Genomic DNA, 22,462 nt, shown 5'->3' on the forward strand with positions numbered 1-22,462 from the left:
TGGACCGTGTAGCCCACCAGGCTCCTCTGTCCATGGAATTCTCCAGGCAAGAATACTGGAGTGAGTAGCCATTCCCTTCTCCAGGGGATCTTCCTGACCCAGGAATTGAACCCAGGTCTCCTGCATTGCAGGTGGACTCTTTACTTTCTAAGCCACCAAGGAAGCCCTTCATAGAGGACATATTCAATTTATATTTTTCTCTGATCCATGTACCTATTTGGCAACTCGGAAGGAAAATCAGATGGCAAATCCTGCAGCACTTCTGTGTTACGACCTGGTGCCCCTAGCAATTGACCCTCTTGAGTGTAAGAGGCAAAGCAACACATTTTGTGAATTCTTCTTGCTCGGATTATTGGTTCAGCCTTTCTCTGCAAAGTTCAATGAGGTTCATTAGCTTATCTGAAGAGAATGGAACCAGTCCTTTCGAGACAGCTCCTCTCTGTGACTTTTCTAATTAAACCCCTTCCATCAGATGAAGAGCTGCCCTTTTTACTTGACAAACATTTGTTCTAATTTGGCCTTGCTTGATTTTTCAGTGCTTTTAAGTCCCTCTCCCCTTCTCTATACCCATCAGCATCTGTTAGTCAGAAGATCACTCTGGCTGACATTTACCCTGAATGTGCTTGCTTATTAAAATATTTCAATGTTAGACAAGCTTATCAGTTGAAAAATACAATATAGTTCCTGGACACTGGTGGAGCTCAATTTAAAGAAGGATTTTGTTGTATAGATGCATATTTCTTATTTTTTATGAGGTAAGATTAAATGTATTCACTCATACACATAGAGTCTATGGGAAGCAGAGAAATAATATATTTAGTAATACAAACTGCAACCTCTCCCTCCATTTGATCTTACGTGGAAGAGTTATAAGTTGTCTAGGTAAACATAGGAAGTAAGCCTATGATTAAAAGGAAAATAACCTAAAGCAAAAGGACAGATCTTATTTGAAACTAAAACTAAATAATCAGGATGGCATCTGACCAACCTGAAAGGAGTTGAAAACTTTAAACTGAATTAAAAGTTAAAAAAACATTCAAATTCCCAGCATTTTCTGCAAACCTCGAAAATACTAACAAAAGTACCCAGATATCTGGGTGACCTCTGGCTAATTCTTCAGAAAGACTCTTCTTCATAGACAAAATGATAGTATGTAGAGTTAAGTGCTTACCTAGGAGCAAGTGAACAGCTGGGGCTTTGGGTGTTCACCCTGGACTTCAGAAAGATATACTCTGTCAGTGACAAGCCTTGCTACATTCAGTTTATTCTCCTATTTTCTTTAACACTATCCAGTGCTATTAGCTTGCCAGCCATGTAGTCTGTAAGTAATAGGTTGCAATAGCAGCTGAAATTGACAAGTGCTTAGCCCAGAGCATGGAGTGAATGTAATTCATAGGGTTCCCGAGTTAATTTCCAATACCTATTTCATCAAGTCACACTGATAGATGGCTGCCAGCATCTTTTGGTTTTATCTGTAAATCCCTATGTCTTTTACTGCCATCATCTCATTTTTTTAATACATTCCGTCCCTTGCATTTGTTCCTCCCCATTTCCATAACTTCAAATGGAGCTTCTCTCTAGACACATCAGTCATTTAGGTTAGAGGCCCTTGCAGCTAAATGCAAGACCTTCAAATGTTATTGAAGTGTATTTTTCCATGTGGCCCTGTTTAAAATGATGTTTCTTTAGGGACTACAGGGTGAAATATGAAGTTATCTGGGAGAGTAAATCTGAGATGTTGGACAGATGGTGAAGCATCAGTGCATCCACAGAAATGCATTTCATTTTTATACAGGGGACACTCTCAATCAATTTTGGCTTGAGAAAACAGTTGCTGGTATTGCATCAGTGATTTTCTTTTATTTTTCTTTAACAGATCAATAGTGAAGCTTAGAATTCTCTAATATATTTTAGGTAAATTCTTTAAATAAATGTGGAGCAAATACAAAATGGGAAAATTTCTTAAAGATTAAGAATTTATTGAAAATGGAACATAGGTTACCACTGAAAGATCACATGGAGCGATTGTTGGTAAAATGTAAAACTCTGTTACTCTATAGGATGGGAATTTTCATTTCTCACCTAAAATGTGCTGTGGGAACAACATACCTTTTCTAAAGTTCTTATTTAAACTTGGTAAAATGACTTTTTTCACTGACGTTCCAAAGCTTCCATTTACACTGCATACATTTGACAGCCTTTAAATTACCCATCTCAATCTTCTTCTATTTCCTTGAGTCCTGCTCCAGCTGCCACAATCCTCAAGGCACTGGTTACATCTAGCATTTGCAAAAGAACATTTAGAATATTAGATATCTTATCTATTGTGAAACAGCTACTTAAAATTTTTCAAATGAGAATCCAACAATATTTTGGTGTGTGCCATTCATTTATGGTCAATGTCCCAGACAATGTCTTCTGTGCTATGGTTATGATTTACCATTTAACAAACGCTTGATAGATTAAGCTAAAACTGATTTCCTCAGTCAATAGAAAATATAAACAAACTTGGAAAAATACATCAAATATATGTATATATATATGGAGTGTATGTAAAATTCAGAATCATTTGAATTATTCAAACATCCATTCATATCACTACAATTATGTAGTCTCCACAATTGTATGAAAAATGTGCTAAAGTGCTATTTCTAAAATTTAAGAAAGACTAATTCTTTATGACTCGTTGCTCTGTACTTTGGGAATTCCAGTGAAATCTGTCTACAAGGAGAAACATTGCTTTGGTGACAGTATTGGGTACTAGAGGGGATAACTTAATGATGTAGTTGCTAGAGCACAGGTTGGTAAATTTTTTCTGTGAAAGGCCAGATAGCAAGCATTTTCATCTTTGTGGGCCATGTGGTCCCTAATCCAGCTACCCAACTCTGCTGCTTAAAGCCCAAAAGCAGCCATAAGCAATTCATAAACCAGTGGGCATGACTGTATTCCAGTTAGACTCTTGAGAGTCCCTTGGACTGCAAGGAGATCCAACCAGTCCATTCTGAAGGAGATAAGCCCTGGGGTTTCTTTGGAAGGAATGATGCTAAAGCTAAAACTCCAGTACTTTGGCCACCTCATGTGAAGGGTTGACTCATTGGAAAAGACTCTGATGCTGCGAGGGACTAGGGGCAGGAGGAGAAGGGATGAGACGGATGAGATGGCTGGACAGCATCACTGACTCGATGGATGTGAGTCTGAGTGAACTCCGGGAGTTGGTGATGGACAGGGAGGCCTGGCATGCTGCGATTCGCAAAGAGTCAGACATGACTGAGTAACTGAACTGAATTGAAGTGAATATAAGTAGAGGAGTGAGTGTTATAGTCTGAGTGTTTGTGTTCCCCCAAACTTCAGTGTTGAAATCCTAATGCCTGATGTGATGGTATGAGAAAGAAGGGCCTTTGGTAGGTGCTCACATGGTGAAGGTGGAGCCTTCATAATGGGATTAGGGCTCTTAAAGAAGAAATCCCACAGGGCGCCCTAGCCCCATGAGGATACAGCAACCCATAGGCAGTCAAAGGAGAGGAACTTTGCCAGAATGTGAGCATGCTGGTGCTATCAGCTTGGAGTTACCAGTCTTCAGAAATGTAAGAAATAGATTTCTGTTGTTTAGCCACCCAATCCATGGCATTTTGTGGTAACAGCTCAAACAAACTAAGATTAAGGATTTCCTACACACTGCTTTAGAATTCAGGTGGAATCACACATACCGAGATTTGAAGCTTAACTTTCTCATTTACTAGTGTAAATGAGACTTGTGTGATTTATGGAAAATTCCCTCACACTTATCAGCTTCTTCCTCTGTACTATGAAGATAAAAATAACACCCAGGATGTAGAGTTTTTAAATGAGAAAGTATCTTAATGTCTGTAATATGTTGTTAGTGGTCATAAGTGAAAGACATTGATGCCAGATGAGGGTAGTGACCATCTACTTCGGGGACATTGAAGATCCAGGGAAGAAAGAATGGTTCAGAATGACACATGCAGAGGGATCCATTTGGATTTGCTAAGGATAGTCCTGGGAGCCAAGCAAAAAGATCTCCACAAAAGTCAGCAGCTCCTATTTAATGATTTTAGAATTCTGTAATGAGAGACCCGTGGAACTCAACATTGATGTGGGAAGAATATTGCAATACTTCACTCATTCAGAGTAATTGAGGTGGAATCCTTTCTGGATCATTGCAAAGTCTGAATTATATGATGCTTTTTATAGAAAGAGGTTTTGTTGTTTTTCAGTACATACAACAATTGGCAAAACATCCAAGAAAGTATTGCCAAGTAGACTTCCTGCTGGCATGTTTAAGTGGAAAACTGAGATTCATTTAAAATTAGCATAGCATTATGTGTGTATGAAAATGGCCCAAATAAAGTTCCTGAAATCAGTTTGTTTTCTTAGGCTAGTTAGATATTCTCCATAGTTTATTATATGACAAAAATAAACAAAAACAGGCAGTTTTTAATCTTTGTGCTTCCTCAGTGGGATTCTTTTCCCTGCACATTTAACTTGTTTTGACTTGAACTAATAGCTAAAACATGTCCTTGGAATCCCAGCATTTCTCAGGCAGCTCTTGCCTTATTGGCACGTGGAATTCCTTCCCATAATTCAAAATAGACTGGCAAGCCGTTTTGAACGGAGACCTACTTCTTGCTAAGTGTGAGTGTTCATAATAATTGCAAGCAAGTATTGTGTTAAGAGTTTAATAGAGTGTATATCTCAAACCTTATATAAATCATTATAGATAGCTGTTCTTGTCATTCCTCTTTCTAGTTTGTAATATCTTTTTACAGGCATTCAATTTTAAAGGAATTATTCTAGGTAAAATTTGACCTTCTTATGGCCCAGATTGGTGCTAGATTTTTTTCCTTCAAGCTCGTTAAAAGCTTTAAATAAATGGAGACTCCATTCAGTACATATTCATTTAGTCAATAAAATTTTGCTGAGTCACTATCGTGCCACTAGGGGCCAGGTATGGAGAATATAAGAATGGCTACATATTTTTATTTTCGGTGGGGTTTTCCTTGAAGGCATGGGCTGTGTCATTTTAAGCCTTGGGGACCTCTCTGGAGCCACTTTAACTAGAAGGTTGGAATACTCCTCTAACAACTTCTGCTCAATGATCCCTACCTTCACTGTTGCTAATTTTCTCCCTGTATCCCACCAAAACGAAAATCTAGGTTGACTGTTCTTGTGTGAGGATGAAACTATCCTTCTAGTCATCACTACTATAGCAAATAAACCAGCTTCCTTGGCACCCTAACTCTATGGTCCTTGGTTATTAGTTTTCTCCTTTCTTCTTTGGTCATTACACTTAAAAATATTCTTATCATAATTTTTTGTCTCATTGTAGGCCATACTGTCTTGCATCTAATTCTATATTTCTCTTTTATGATGGCCACTTTTCACTTATGTCTGCCTCCTGAAGTAAACAGTTTTTTTGACCCAGCTTTATTTGCCAACAAAGGTCCATCTAGTCAAGGCTATGGTTTTTCCAGTGGTCATGTATGGATGTTGTTTTCATTCTCCTATTGCACATCCTCATGAGACAGATGTTACAGTTGCATTTTACTTTCTCTTGGTTCAAGTTTAGAGAAAGAAAGAAAACACCTCTTCAAGGTACTCCAACAAAATCCCTGGGATAGGCAGTAAAGGGGCCATTTTAACAGTAAACTGTACGGCCAGAGTAAAGGAATGCACTGCCCTACCTAAGCCTAAGCTGCCTTCCATTCAAATACTCCACTTGAAAACTGGAGCTAGGTGTTGACAAACAGAGATCACAGGCTCTTAACAGCAATAAATGGGTGACTGGATACTAATGTTAGACCACAGACAATAGACAGCCACTAGGAGAAAACTGATTGCAAATTCATGAATTATTTCATACCCTGATCATTAAAGATAACTGAGTAGCAATCATTGACAGGAGAATGCTGGATCCCACCAAAAAAAGATACCCCACCTCCAAGGGAAAAGGAGTAGCCCCATCAAGATGGTAGGAGGGGCAAAATCACATTTAGAATCAAACCCTGTACCCTCCAGAGATGCTTGGAGGGCTCAAAATCTTGTGCACATCAGGACTCACCACTCAGACTGAGCTACACCTGCCTTTGAGTGTTTGAACATCTCCTGTGGAGGTACAGGTCAGCAGTGGCCTGCTGCAGGGGCAGGGACTCTGGGTGCAGCAGACCTGGGTCTCACACAGCCTGTGGCATGAGCCCTTTTGGAGGAGGTCACCATTTACCCCACCATAGAGACTCCAGGACTTATACAGGACTGGGGCAAAAGAAGGTTGAAGGGCAGAAATAAAACCTTGTGTGCACCAGGACCCAGGAGAACGGAGCAGTGACCCCACAAGAGACTGACCTAGACTTGCCTGTGAGTGTCCAGAGGTCTCGGGTGGAAGCTTGGGTCAGCGGTGGCCTGCTGCAGGGTCGGAGGCACTGAGTACAGCAGTGCATGCACAGGACTTTAGAAGGAGGACTCAATCATCTTCATTACCTCCACCATAGTTTGGTCTCAGGTCAAACAACAGGGAGGGAACACAGCCCCACCCGTCAACAGAAAATTGGATTAAAGATTTACTGAGCATGGCCCTGCCCATCGGAACAAGACCAAGATTCCCCCTCAGTCACTCCTTCCAATCAGGAAGTTTCCATATGCTTCTTATACTTATCCATCAGGGGGCAGACAGAATGAAAACCACAATCACAGAAAACTAGTCAAACTGATCACATGGACCACAGCCTTGTCTAACTCAATGAAACTATGAACCGTGCCGTGTAGTGCCACCCAAGACGGACAGGTCATGGTGGAGAGTTCTGACAAAATGTGGTCCACTGGAGAAGGGACTGCAAACCACTTCAGTATTCTTGCCTTGAGAACACCATGAACAGTATGAAAAGGCAAAAAGATATGACACTGAAAGAGGAACTCCCCAGGTCAGTAGATGCCCAACATGCTACTGGAGAACAGTGAAGAAATAATTCCAGAAAGAAAAAAGAGATGGAGCCTAAGCCAAAATAATGCCCAGTTGTTGATGTATGTTGGTGATGGAAGTAAAGTCTGATGTCATAAAGAACAATACTGCATACAACCCTGGAATGTTAAGTCCACGAATCAAGTTAAATTGGAAGTGGTCAAAGAGGAGATGGCAAGAGAGAACATCAATATTTTAGGAATCAGTGAACTAAAACGGACTGGAATGGGTGAATTTAACTCAGATGACCATTATATCTACTACCATGGGTGAGAATCCCTTAGAAGAAATGGAGTAGCCATCACAGTCAACAAAAGAGTTGGAAATGCAGTACTTCTGGAGACAATCTCAAAAATGAAAGAATCATCTCTGTTCCTTTGCAAGGCAAATCATTCAATATGAGAGAATCGAAGTCTATGCCCCAAACATTAATGCTGAGGAAGATGAAGTTGAATGGTTCTCTGAAGACCTACAAGACCTTCTAGAACTCACACACACACACACACACACACACACACACACACAAAGTTGTCCTTTTCTTTAAAGGGTACTGGAATGCAAAAGTAGGAAGTCAAGAGATACCTGGAGTAACAGGCAAATTTGGCCTTGAAGTACAAAATGAAGCAGGGCAAAAACAGAGATTTGCCAAGAGAATGTACCGGTCATAGCAAACACCCTCTTCCAACAACACAAGAGATGACTCTACACTTGGAAACAACCAGATGGTCCATACTGAAATCAGATTGATTATATTCTTTGCAGCCAAAGATGGAGAAGCTCTATACAGTCAGCAAAATCAAGACCGGGAGATAACTGTGGCTCAGATCACGTACTCCTAATTGCCAAATTCAGACTTAAATTGAAGAAAGTAGGAAAACCACTAGATCATTCATGTGTGACCTAAATCAAATTCCTTAGGATTATACTGTGGAAGTGACATGTAGATTCAAGGGATTAGATTTGATAGAGTGCCTGAAGAGTTTGGATGGAGGTTCGTGACATTGTACAGGAGGCAGTGATCAAGAACATTGCCAAGAAAAAGAAACGCAAAAAGGCAAAATGTTTGTCTGAGGAGGCCTTACAAATAGCTGAGAAAAGCAGAGAAGCTGAAGACAAAGGAATAAAGGAAATATATACTCATTGGAATGCAGAGTTCCAAAAAATAGCAAAGAGAGATAAGAAAGCCTTCTTCAGTGATCAGTGCAAAGAAATAGAGGAAAACAATAGAATGGGAAAGACTAGAGATCTCTTCAAGAAATCAGAGATACCAAAGGAACATTTCATGCAAAGATGGGCACAATAAAGGACAGATATAGTATGGACTGAACAGAAGCAGAAGATATTAAGAGGGGCAACAATACATAGAACTATACAAAAAAAAATCTTCATAACCTAGACAACCATGACAGTGTGATCACCAACCTAGAGTCAGACATCCTGGAATGCAAAGTCAAGTGGGCATTACGAAGCATCACTATGAACAATGCTGGTGATGGAATTCCAGATGAGCTATTTCAAACCCTGAAAGATGATGCTGTGAAAGTGCTGCACTCAATATGCCAGCAAATTTGGAAAAGTCAACAGTGGCCACAGGACTGGAAAAGATCAGTTTTCATTACAATCTCAAAGAAAGGCAATGCCAAAGAATGCTCAGACTACCACACAATTGCACTCATCTCACACACTAGCAAAGTAATGCTCAAAATTCTCCAAGTCAGGCTTCAGAATGTGGACTGGACACAGAATGTGAGCACAGGATGTGAACTGTGTATTTCCAGATGTTCAAGCTGGATTTAGAAAAGGCAGAGGAACAAGAGATCAAATTGTCAACATCTGTTGGATCATTGAAAAAGCACAAAAGTTCCAGTAAACATCTACTTCTGCTTTACTGACTACACCAAAGCCTTTGACTGTGTGGATCACAACAGACTGTGGAAAATTCTTCAAGAGATGGGAATACCAGACCACCTGACCTTCCTATTGAGAAATCTGTATGCAGGACAGGAAGCAACAGTTAGAACTGGACATGGAACAACAGACTCCAAACAGGAAAAGGAGTACGTCAAGGCTGTATATTGTCACCCTGCTTATTTAACTTCTATGCAGAGTACATCATGAGAAACGCTGCATTGGACGAAGCACAAGTTGGAATCAAGATTGCCGAGAGAAATGTCAATAACCTCAGATATGCAGATCACGCCACCCTTATGGCAGAAAGTGATGAAGAACTAAAGAGCCTCTTGATGGAGCTGAATGAGGAGAGTTTAAAAACTGGCTTAAAGCTCGACATTCAGAAAACTAAGATAATGGCATCTGGTCTCATCACTTCACAGCAAATAGATGGGGAAATAATGGAAACAGTAACAGACTTTATTTTGGGGGGGTTCCAAAAATCACTGCCTATCGTGACTACAGCCATGAAATTAAAAGACATTTGCTCATTGGAAGGTAAGCTATGACCAACCTAGACAGTGTATTGAAAAGTAAAGACATTTCTTTACCAACAAAGGTCTGTCTAGTCAAAGCTTTGGTTTTTCCAGTAGCCATGTTGATGTGAGAGTTGGACTACAAAGAAAGCTGAGGGCCAAAGAATTGATCCTTTCGAACTGTGATACTGAAGAAGAACCTTGAGAGTCCCTTGGACTGCAAGGAGGTCTAACTGGTCAATCGTAAAGGAAATCAGTCTTGAATATTCATTGGAAGGACTGACGCTGAAGCTGAAACTCCAAACTTTGGCCACCTGATGCAAAGAACTGACTCATTTGAAAAGACCCTGATGCTGGGAAATATTGAAGGCAGGAGGAGAAGGGGGCGACAGAGGATGAGATGGTTGGACTGCATCACCAACTTGATGGACAGGACTTTGAGCATACTCTGGGAGTTGGTGATGGACAGGAAATCTTGTCATGCTGCAGTCCATGGGGTCACAAAAAGTCAGACATGACTGAGTGACTGAACTGTACTGAGCATTTTTTTTAATTAATTAGTTTTTTATTGGAGGATAATTGCTTTACAGAATTTTTTTTTTTTCAAACCTCAACATAAATTAGCCATAGGTATACATATATCCCTTCATTTTTAAAACTCCCTCCCATGTCCTTCCCCATCCCACCCCTCTAGGTTGATACAGAGCACCTGTTTGAGTTTCTTGAACCATATAGCAAATTCCCCTTGGCTATCTATTTTACACATGGTAATGTAGCCATACACAAAGGTACACGCTAAATGGATCAAAGACCTAAATGTCAGACCACAAAATATGAACTGAACTTTAGCACATCACTTAACCTCCCTAGTCCTTAGTATTTTCCTTTTGGAAATATGATTAAACACAATTGGTGATAGCATTGTCTTAGGTAATAAAACCACATACATGAAAATACTATGTATGATGAATTTACGAATTTATTATTATTAGTGGTAGTATAATTTATGCCAAGATGATTGAAATACTTAAATTTCAGAAATGGAAAGAAGACCCAACCAGCAGAATTTTACTGGAAGCATAAATAAGAGGTACTGGTAATTTAACACTTAGACAAGTGGTGAGGTTTAGATCCAAAGAGTTTTAGTTTGAAGGACATTGACAATATAGTATGGAGAAAGGCATAAACTCAGAGTAAAATAGATAAGAAAGTACAGGGCAAGGCCATGTGGTAAAAATTTTGGAACTTGCTTTCAGAAGATCAACACAGAATCATGAGAGAAAGTAATCTACTAAGCAGACTTTATCTTTTAAGACTCAGTGCATTGAAACATGTATAATGTCATGTATGAAACGAGTCGCCAGTCCAGGTTCAATGCACGATACTGGATGTTTGGGGCTGGTGCACTGGGACGACCCAGAGGGAGGGTATGGGGAGGGAGGAGGGAGGAGGGTTCAGGATGGGGAACACAGGTATACCTGTGGCAGATTCATTTTGATATTTGGCAAAACTAATACAATATTGTAAAGTTAAAAAAAAAAATTAAAAAAAAAAAAAAAAGACTCAGTGCAGGTATCGTGCCTCTCCACTGTCTCTATCTGTAGTTGGGATATGTCTTATTGTTTTCTCTGTTTTTTCCACATCTATCTATCTCTCATCTCTCTCTAATCCATTAACTTGGACTGGCATAAGAGATTACGACATTTTGGGTGGCTTAAACAATAGACATGTGTCTTCTCTGTCTGGAGGCTAGAAGTGCAAGACCAAAGTGCCGTCAGTGCTGGCTTCTGGAAGGCCTCTCTTGCCGGGTTGCATATGGCCACCTCGATGCTATGTCCTCACATGGCCTTTCCTCTGTGTGTGTGATGAAAGAGAGGTCTTTGGTGTCCATTCCTCTTCTTATAAGGACACTGGCCCTATTAGATTTAGGCTCACACTTACAACTTTTTCTGCTGCTGCTAAGTCACTTCAGTCGTGTCCAACTCTGTGTGACCCTGTAGATGGCAGCCCACCAGGCTCCCCTGTCCCTGGGCTTCTCCAGGCAAGAACACAACTTTATTTAACCTTAAATGCATTCTTAAAGGTGCTACCTCCTAATAGAGTCACACTGGGGTTTAAGGTTTCAATATAGGAATTTTTGTGGGGCAGGGTTAGGGGGCATGAACAATTTAGTCCCTGCCACTATCTAGTATCTGTCTCTTTTCTCCCTGTAGTTCTTAAAACTACTTTGTAATTGATTGCTATTCTCCTATTTTCCTAAAGTGTATTGACCTTATCTAACTCTTTTTATATTTTTAACTCATAGTATATTTCTTGGTATGCTGTGGTGTTCAATTAAAAAAAAAAAGCTGGTTGGTTCCTTGACTTGAATTGATAATACATAAAAAGCTAACCACAAGAATTCTTTCACTTTTGTCTACTAGCGTGAGAACTGATATTGGCCTTGCTGATATACCTAACCACCCTTCTCTGTTATCAGGCTCCTTCAATATCTCATTCAATAAACTTGATGGATTATAATATTTCCCCTGGGAAATCACACTCTGTCTTCCATTAGAATCTGAAAGTATTTTAAAACCTAACATATAATTTTGACTCTTTCTGGCATAATTCTTCACATTTTGTAGAGGTAGAAAGAAGTAAAATTATTAAAAAATATATAAAATAAATTTATTCAGTAAAATTGTATGTTTCAGAGATCTCTCTCACACACATACACACACATTTTAACCTACCTAGAATTTTTCAGACAGGAATTCCAAATTAGAAGCGTCAGATTCAAATAAGCAAAATTCTGAAGCACTGAATGAGTAGGCAATCACATTCTGGTAATCTTTTAAGCATCTGATACTTGTGAAGTGTAGTACTATGCTAATCACTTTTCACATTGTGAATTGCTCTTTTCGTTAGACAGTAAATTTAGAGACTTTTTTCCCCTAACCCCCCAAATAGTTTAAATTTCTTTCAAGGAAGCAATGAAATCATACTTAAAGACTTATACCGATATTTGGTTTGTCAACATTGAGTTAAGCCACTAGATTATCTAACCCTTTAGATTTCTGTTTGTTAGAAGGGTATGTGCAACCCACTTTTAAACATATGCAACCGGAATACTTTGGAGGTTAATTACGTTAAAAAATCTGCAAATTGCTTGGGGTTGGAGGCTATATAAATATAGCTGTCATTCTTTTCCTAGGACCTGACCACACTCCTTTTAAAAGCAAAAGATTTTCATCTTGTTTTCCAGAAGCATGACCTGTGTTAGCAGTCATGGTGCTTTATAGCATTGATGCAGCTGCCTACTGAACTGTTCAGAGCACCTTTCGATCTGGAAACTTTGATTACATTTTATGATCACTCTCCTAAGGTCAAAGAATTTGATTTGCATCCATCAGGCAAGAAGAAAGAAAAAAAAAAACTTTCTGAAGCATTATCACCAGCTTATCTTAGGTGAATTCTTCCAATAACGTGCTTCATACACATTCAGATTTTCATTACTTTGAATGTAGATGTTTTGTGTTAATATTTTTAGAACTAACTGACGTAAAATCATGAACTTTGTAGAACCTAGAATTAATACAGAACTTCAATGTTACACGGCTTTAGGTCTTGGAGAGCCATTGACATTTTGAAATGTTTCAGAAAGCAGAAGTACTTGTTTGATAAAACCATGTAGCCACACATCAGACAAGCATTATGTAAAGGGCATGGAGCTTGGTGGAGACAATATAATTTAGGCTGCAGATGCTGTGCTAACTTCCTCCTAAGATTTGGAGAATCATTTCGGGAGCCATACCAGAAGCTGTCTACCAAGCCACATGTGAGAAAACTTAAAACAAATTAAGTCTTGGAACCACTTAAATCTAATGCTCTTCACTAACTTTATTAGACCCGAATGGAGAAATATTTGCTATTTGAAGCCTACCACAGATATAATAAAAACTGGAAAGCTATGGAAGTCAAAAGGTATCAAGCCCTGCTTGCAACTTGACAAAGAAACAAACAGGAGAGGGTCAGCAGCTATTTCATGCCCTAGGAGACAGAGAAAAGATGGAATTTAATGTATGAAGGATGGCTGTTCACAAAGTTTCATTTGACTTGATGCAACTCGATGTCAAATTGTGGCAAGAGTAAAGAATGTCAGTAAAGCTGAATTTTATCTAATGGTTTATGTAGTCTCTTTACAAGGTCACCTTAAGTTTCACTACAGAATTACCAAGCTTTCCTATTTTGTCAGAATACCATTACCACCTCTTGCAACATCTATAACATTTTTTTTTCAGAAACAATTTTCTTGGGAGTATTTATGCCACAGACCTCCATATTTAATAAAGATGTCTCAGTAAACTTCAAGGCATTTCCCAACCCTTCATTTTGGTTGGCTTATTCTACAGTTAATTGGCAATCAATCTCTGTCAAGATAAGCAATTTGATCTACCTTAATGGAGTAGCAAGTTCAGTTGGGAAGTGATAAAAACTCATTTCATTTTAATATGACCTACACTGCAGGTATTGTATGGGTTAGCACAGACATTCTGTTTGTTTTTATGATACAGAGAAAGAAACGCCCAGGCTTATCATAAATGTTCTGATACTATATTTACATATAAAATGTAAATTAGCATGGTATATAATTACATATTAATTAAAAATCATTGGTCTAGCATTTATTGATGCCTAGAACCATGCTATAATGTGGTGAGTGTCTGGGATTTTAACAGATGAAAAGGCTATGCTTACTTGTCAATCAATTCAGAAGTCTCCATAGGAAAACAAAGGGGACATGCTCTGGGATTGGTAATGGCCAAGACAACTTGAGAGTCTGGATAGATAGCAAAACTAGCTGCTGTGGCATAGTTATGACCCCTGAAACGTAACCAAACATACCCACTTCCTCCATACTGCGACTTAATTGATTTTGTTACAGGAATCAGTTTCTTCACGTTGCATGAGAGGAAACTGTTTAGGTGACAGTCAAGAGAATATAAATATAGCCCAAGTGCAGCCTGAAAGGATAAGAAAACAATGATAATCAAAAGACTTCTGTGACTTCTCCACTCTTCTGGCAGTTAAGGTTCCGAGCTTCCACTGCAGGGTCACCAGTTCAACGCCTGGTCTGGGAGCTAAGATCACACGTGCCACATGACGCAGAAAAAAAGAGAGAGAAAGAAAAAAAATATTTGCCTCGACATAGAGTTGTTCCAAAATAAAAGAAGTGAGAGGCAAAAGTCATGAAGAAATTGGTTAGTGTGAAATATGCAGCTCTGCTGCTGCTGCTGCTAAGTCGCTTCAGTCGTGTCTGACTCTGTGCGACCCCATAGATGGCAGCTCTGAGTGGGTATTAAATATCGAGTTCTAGAGAAAATCCTATTATATCACATTGTGAGTTGAATTACTAGGGATGAAATATCTACATAGTCAATAAACAAAGTAACTTATGGATATCATGTATGCACGTCACTTAAAGACTCCTGTTTGGTATATGTGTAGGTATGAACTTCATAGCCAGGAAGAATGACTAGGTATCTAGTGATTTATGCAGTGCCAAAAATTATAGTTGCATTTTTGTTTTCTTCTTATGCTCTTGGTAATTATTGTGATGCATTTAATGTATTTAATATTGAGTCCATGATCAGGAATACAATCTATACCTTATTTATTTATTTAGAAAATTTAATGCTAGTTGAATTATTAAATGTAAATGACTCTCAGAAAGGCATAGAGTCATTTGGTTATATTGGGGGGGTGTGTGTGTATGTGTGTGTGTGTGTGTGTATATGAGAGGGAGAGAGATGGAAAGAGTTTGTGTGCTGTGCTTGTGTTTGTATTCATATCATTTGAGGTTAATAGCAGGTAACAATCCCAAGTGTTTGCATTTGTGTAATTTTAGAATATTTAGAAACAGATCAAGCAATCAAATTAAATTATCTCTGTCAGAACAACTAACATACAAGACTGTAGACTTGGCATTTTGGATTAGTTTTATTGAAACAATAGTTAGGGTCCTGAGACTTTGTACATGTTCAGCTTCATAAATTGGCTTAGCAAATCAATGGCATAAATTATTAATTTTACAGTTTTTCCAGTCAACCAGTGATTCTTCATCTGTGTTTTGCTACATGCAAATCCTCAATAAATTGTTTAATTCCAGTGTAAGAGGATTCTTGTATATGCATAAAATGCAGGAGACTAGCTCTTTAAACTGAGTTAAATAACTTTATTTTGTTTTATTGAAATACTTTCATAAACAACAAAACATGTTTTCCTTCTTCAAACTCACTCCAGAAAAACAATTCAGCTTTTTGACTTTTTAAATTCTGTACCTTAAAATTATTTTATATTAAATAACATATGAAAGTATATAGCATATCATATATAATAAATTAGAAGGTATTCCTATTATTTGATTTTCCTATTTTAATTATTATTTCTAGCTTCATCAATAACTATCCCTCCAATTTTGTATACTCACAAGAATAAACTTAGTCCTGATTTATTTTTTCCTGTATGGCTCTTTTCTTAGCAAGTCTTACCAGTATTGTGTGGAACACTTTTTCCATTTTCCTTTTGTTTTCATTATCAAAATCACTGGTTAAACTCTAACTGCAGCAGGTGTATGCATTTTCCCTATCCTTTCAGAATATTTAACACAGAGTCCTTTATAACTTTCATCCTTGTATTAAGGTTCTCTAGAGAAACAGAACCAACAGGAGATTTGTTGAGAGGAATTGGCTCATACAATCATGAAAGCTGAGATTTCTCACAAACTGGCTGTCAATAAGGTGGAGATTTAGGAAGACCAGTAATGTTAATTCAGTTCAAGGGTGGAGATGTGAGAACCGGAAGCCTGGCATGCTGCAGTCCACAAAGTCTCAAAGAATTGGACACAACTTAGCTACTGAAAAAGAACAGAAAGTGGAGAGTCAGGAGGACTGGCGGTGCTAATTCAGTTCAAGTGTGAACACCTAAGAACCAGGGGAGCTGATGATTTAAGCCCCAATTTGAGGGTCAGAGAAGATAGAATAATATGTCTCAGCTTTCCTCCTTCTGCCTTTTGTTCAATCCAGGTCCTCACTGATAGAATGATGCCTACCCACACCCTGCAGTATGCAATCCGCTTTATTGAATTCATCAATTAGAATTACCCTTAAAGACAATGTACAGAAACAGTGTTTAATCTGAGCATCTATCACCCACTCAACAACATAAAATTAACCATCAAAAACATATCTGCTTTTTAACATTTTACCCAGGTTTCCCCTTAAGTATAAATTTCAAATTTCCTCTTATGACTCTTGTTGAATAGCTTATTCATAATCCATAAATTGTAAGTGACGATTTTTCCATGAAGCACTCCCTGCCTTGAATGAAATTCAGTTCAGTTTAGTCAGTTCAGTCACTCAGTCATATCCGACTCTTTGCGACTCCCATGAATTACAGCATGCCAGGCCTCCCTGTCCATCACCAACTCCTGGAGTTCACTCAATCTCACGTGCATTGAGTCGGTGATGCCATCCAGCCATCTCATCCTCTGTTGTTCCCTTCTTCTCCTGCCCCCAATCCCTCCCAGCATCAGAGTCTTTTCCAATGAGTCAACTCTTCGCATGAGGTGGCCAAAGTACTGGAGTTTCAGCTTTAACATCATTCCTTCCAAAGAACACCTAGGGCTGATCTCCATTAGAATGGACTGGTTGGATCTCCTTGCAGTCCAAGGGACTCTCAAGAGTCTTCTCCAACACCACAGTTCAAAACCATCAATTCTTCGGCGCTCAGCTTTCTTCACAGTCCAACTCTCACATCCATACATGACCACTGGAAAAACCATAGCCTTGACTAGACGGACCTTTGTTGACAAAGTAATGTCTCTGCTTCTCAATATGCTATCTAGGTTGGTCATAACTTTCCTTCCAAGAAGTAAACATCTTTTAATTTCATGTCTGCAGTCACCATCTGCAGTGATTTTGGAGCCGCCCCGCCCCCCAAAAAAAGTCTGACACTGTTTTCACTGTTTCCCCATCTATTTCCCATGAAGTGATAGGACCAGATGCCATGATCTCAGTTTTCTGAATGTTGAGCTTTAAGCCAACTTTTTCACTCTCCTCTTTCACTTTCATCAAAAGGCTTTTCAGTTCCTTTTCACTTTCTGCCATAAGGGTGGTGTCATCTGCATATCTGAGGTAATTGATATTTCTTTTGGCAATCTTGATTCCAGTTTGTGCTTCTTCCAGCCCAGCATTTCTCATGATGTACTCTACATAGAAGTTAAATAAGCAGGGTGATAGTATACAGCCTTGACATATTCCTTTTCCTATTTGGAACCAGTCTGTTGCTCCATGTCCAGTTCTAACTGTTGCTTCCTGACCTGCATATAGGTTTCTCAAGAGGCAGGTCAGGGGGTCTGGTAATCCCATCTCTTTCAGAATTTTCCACAGTTTATTGTGATCCACAAAGTTAAAAGCTTTGGCATAGTCAGTAAAGCAGAAATAGATGTTTTTCTGGAACTCTTTTGCTTTTTTCGATGATGCAGCGGATGTTGGAAATTTGATCTCTGGTTCCTCTGCCTTTTCTAAAACCAGCTTGAACATCTGGACGTTCACAGCTCATGTATTTCTGAAGCCTGGCTTGGAGAATTTTGAGCATTACTTTCCTAGCATGTGAGATGAGTTCAATTGTGCGGTAATTTGAGCGTTCTTTGGCATTGCCTTTCTTTTGGATTGGAATGAAAACTGACCTTTTCCAGTCCCGTGGCCACTGCTGAGTTTTCCAAAGTTGCTGGCATATTGAGTGTAGCACTTTCACAGCATCATCTTTCAGGATTTGAAATAGTTCAACTGGAATTCCATCATCTCCACTAGCTTTGTTCATAGTAATGCTTTCTAAAGCCCACTTGACTTCACATTCCAGGATGTCTGGCTCTAGATGAGTGATCACACCATTGTGATTATCTTGGTCATGAAGATCTTTTTTTGTACATTTCTTCTGTGTATTCTTGCCACCTCTTCTTAATATCTTCTGCTTCTGTTAGGTCCATACCATTTCTGTCCATTATTGAGCTCACCTTTGCATGAAATGTTCCCTTGGTAATCCTAATTTTCTTGAAGAGATCTCTAGTCTTTCCCATTCTGTTGTTTTCCTCTATTTCTTTGCATTGATCGCTGAGGAAGGCTTTCTTATCTCTCTTTGTTATTCTTTGAAACTCTGCATTCAGATGCTTATATCTTTCCTTGTCTCCTTTGTTTTTCACTTCTCTTCTTTTCACAGCTATTTGTAAGGCCTTCCCAGAAAGCCATTTTGCTTTTTTGCATTTCTTTTTCATGGGGATGGTCTTGATCCCTGTCTCCTGTATAGTGTCACGAACCTCATTCCATAGTTCATCAAGCACTCTATCTATCAGATCTAGCCCCTTATATCTATTTCTCACTTCTACTGTATAATCATAAGGGATTTGATTTAGGTCATACATGAATGGTCTAGTGGTCTTCCCTACTTTCTTCAATTTAAGTCTGAATTTGGTAATAAGGAGCTCATGATCTGAGCCACAGTCAGCTCCCGGTCTTGTTTTTGCTGACTGTATAGAGCTTCTCCATCTTTGGCTGCAAAGAATATAATCAATCTGTTTTCAGTGTTGACCATCTGGTAATGTCCATGTGTAGAGTCTTCTCTTGTGTTGTTGGAAGAAGGTGTTTGCTATGACCAGTGTGTTCACTTGACAAAACTCTATTAGTCTTTGTCCTGCTTCATTCCGTATTCCAAGGCCAAATTTGCCTGTTACTTCAGGTGTTTCTTGACTTCCTACTTTTGCATTCCAGTCCCCTATAACGAAAAGGACATCTTTTTTGAGTGTTAGTTCTCAAAGGTCTTGTAGGTCTTCACAGAACTGTTCACCTTCAGCTTCTTCAGCATTACTGGTTGGGGCATAGACTTGGATTACTGTGATATTGAATGGTTTGCCTTGGAAACGAACAGAGATCATTCTGTCATTTCCAAGATTGCATCCATGTACTGCATTTCGGATTCTTTTGTTGACCATGATGGCTACTCCATTTCTTCTCTGAGATTCCTGCCCACAGTAGTAGATATAATGGTCATCTGAGTGAAATTCACCCATTCCTGTCCATTTTAGTTCACTGATTCCTAGAATGTTGACGTTCACTCTTGCCATCTCCTGTTTGACCACTTCCAATTTGCCTTGATTCATGGACCTAACGTTCCAGGTTCCTATGCAATATTGCTCTTTACAGCATCGGACCTTGCTTCTATCACCAGTCCCATCCACAACTGGGTATTGTTTTTGCTTTGGTTCCATCTCTTCATTCTTTCTAGAGTTATTTCTCCACTGATCTCCAGAAGCATATTGGGCACCTACTGACCTGGAGAGTTCCTCTTTCAGTATCCTATCATTTTGCCTTTTCATACTGTTCATGGGCTTCTTAAGGCAAGAATACTGAAGTGGTTTGCCATTCCCTTCTCCAGTGGACCACATTCTGTCAGACCTCTCCATCATGACCCACCCATCTTGGTTGGCCCCACAGGGCATGGCTTAGTTTCATTGAGTTAGACGAGGCTGTGGTCCTAGTGTGATTAGACTGACTAGTTTTCTGTGAGTATGGTTTCAGTGTGTCTGCCCTCTGATGCCCTCTTGCAACACCTACCGTCTTACTTGGGTTTCTCTTACCTTGGACGTGGGGTATCTCTTCATGGCTGCTCCAGCAAAGCGCAGCTGCTGCTCCTTAACTTGGATGAGGGGTATCTCCTCACTGCCACCCATCCTGACCTTGAATGTGGAGTAGCTCCTCTAGGTCCTCCTGTGCCCGTGCAGCCACCACTCCTTGGACGTGGAGCAGCTCCTCTCTGCCACCGCCCATGGCCTCGGGCATGGGGTAGCTCCTCCCGGCTGCCACCCCTGACCTCCTACTTGGGGTAACTCCTCTTGGCCGCCGTCCCTTGGGCACGGGGTCCCAATTAGGTGTTACCAATTCAGTCTGTGTAAATATATATATGTATGTGCGTGTGTGTGTGTGTGTGTGTACTGTTCACAGATGACATGATACTATGCATAGAAAATTCTAAAAAGAAACACAAAAATATATATATTAGAGTTTGTCAATGAATTTGGGGTAAAGTTGCAGGATACAAAATTACTGTACAGAAATCTGCTGTGCTTCTATAAACTACCAGAAAGAGATATTAGGAAAGCATTCTCATTCACAGTCTCACTAAAATAATAAAATATGTGGAGATAACTCTGATTAAGGATGTAAAAACCTATGTTCAAAAAATTATAAGATACTGATGAAAGAAATTGAAGATGGCACAAGCAGATGAAAAGATATACGGTGTTCATAAATTGAAATGATTAATATCGTTAAATTGACCAGATTTACAGACTCAGCACTATCTCTAGCAAATTAACAGTGGCATTTTTTTTCCCACAGAACTGGAACAATGATTCTCAAATTTGTATGAAAACAAAAGAACTCAAAAGGCCAAAATGATTTTGGGAAAGAAGAAAAAGATTGATGGTATAATGCTCCCTGATTTCAAACTCTACTACAAAGCTAGAGTAATCAAAACAATACACTTCTGAAACCAACACAGACACATAGATTAGTAGAATTAAATAGGGAGTGTAGAAATAAACCTAAACTTATACAGGTAATTAATCTCTGACAAAAGAGGCAAAAATATACATTCGGATCCATCTAGTACTCTTGCTTAGAAGATCCCATGGACGGAGGAGCCTGGTGCAGGTTACTGTCCATGGGGTCGCAAAGAGTCAGACACGACTGAGCGATTTCACTTCACTTCAGTGGAAACTATGTTTTTTCCAGTAGACATGCATGGATGTGAGAGTTGGACTATAAAGAAAGCTGAGCACCAAAGAATTGATGCTTTTGAACTGTGGTGCTGGAAAAGACTCTTGAGAGTCCCTTGGACTGCAAGGAGATCCAACCAGTCCATGGTAAAGGAAATCAGTCCTGAATATCCACTAGGGCTGAGGCTGAAGCTGAAACTTCAATCCTTTGGCCACCTGATGTGAAGAACTGACTCAATGGAAAAGACCATGATGCTGGGAAAGATTGAATGCAGGAGGAGAAGGGGATGACAGAGGATGAGATGGTTGGATGGCATCACTGACTTGATGGACATGAATTTGAGTAAGCTCTGCGAGTTGGTGAAGGACAGGGAAGCCTGGCTTGCTGCAGTCCATGGGGTCACAAAGAATCAGACATGACTAAGTGACTGAACTGACTGACTGAACCTCTTCAATAAATAGCATTCAGAAAACTAGATAGCTACATGCAAAAGAATCTGATTGAACTTTTTTCTCATACCATATATACAAATAAACCCAAAATGGATTACTTAAATGTAAGTTTTGAAATCATGAAACTTCTGGAAGAAAGTGTACACTTTATGCCCTTTGACACTGATCTTTGCAATATTTTTTTTATATGTCTCCTCATGAAAGGGAAACAAACAAAAATAAACAAATGGACTATAGCAACTTTAAAAAGATTTGCACATTGAGAGAAACTATCAACAAAACAAACTATACTTACTGAATGGGAGAAGATATTTGCAAATGAAATATCTGATAAGGGGCTAATATCCAAAAAACACGAAAACTCATACAGTTCAACATCAAAGAAACAAACAGTTTGATTACAGAATGGAAAGAGTACTTGAATAGACATTTATCCAATGAAGTCATTTAGACAGCCAGTAGACACAGGAAAAGATGTTCAATGTTGCTAATCATCAGCGAAATGCAAATTCCAACCACAAAGAGACGTCACCTCACGCCTGTCAAAGTGGCTATTATAAAAAAGACCACAAATAACAAATGTTGGTGACAATGTGGTGAAAAAAGATGTGCTGTTGATTATAATGTAAATTGATACAATCACAATGGAAAGCAATATCTAGCTTCCTCAAAATACTGAAAATAGATCAAATGAGCAACTCCAGTCCTGGGTATATATCTAAAGAAAACATAAACACTAATTCAAAAAGATATATGCATCTCAATGTTTAGTGCAGTATTAAATAAAATAACTAA

At 39.1% G+C, this 22,462-nt stretch overlaps 1 long non-coding RNA gene across 1 annotated transcript in view; it reads left to right on the plus strand.

Moving 5' to 3' along the window:
* The window catches only part of LOC132346734 (uncharacterized), a 42,142-nt gene that overhangs the window by 14,233 nt on the left and 5,447 nt on the right, over positions 1–22,462 (plus strand). Inside the window, exon 4 of the long non-coding RNA XR_009496650.1 lies at positions 20,835–20,921. This is a non-coding gene — a long non-coding RNA (uncharacterized lncRNA). The remainder of the gene's footprint in view (positions 1–20,834; positions 20,922–22,462) is intronic.

The sequence above is a fragment of the Bos taurus genome, chromosome 12 (genome assembly GCF_002263795.3).
Source record: "Bos taurus isolate L1 Dominette 01449 registration number 42190680 breed Hereford chromosome 12, ARS-UCD2.0, whole genome shotgun sequence".
In the NCBI taxonomy this organism is placed as follows: domain Eukaryota; kingdom Metazoa; phylum Chordata; class Mammalia; order Artiodactyla; family Bovidae; genus Bos; species Bos taurus.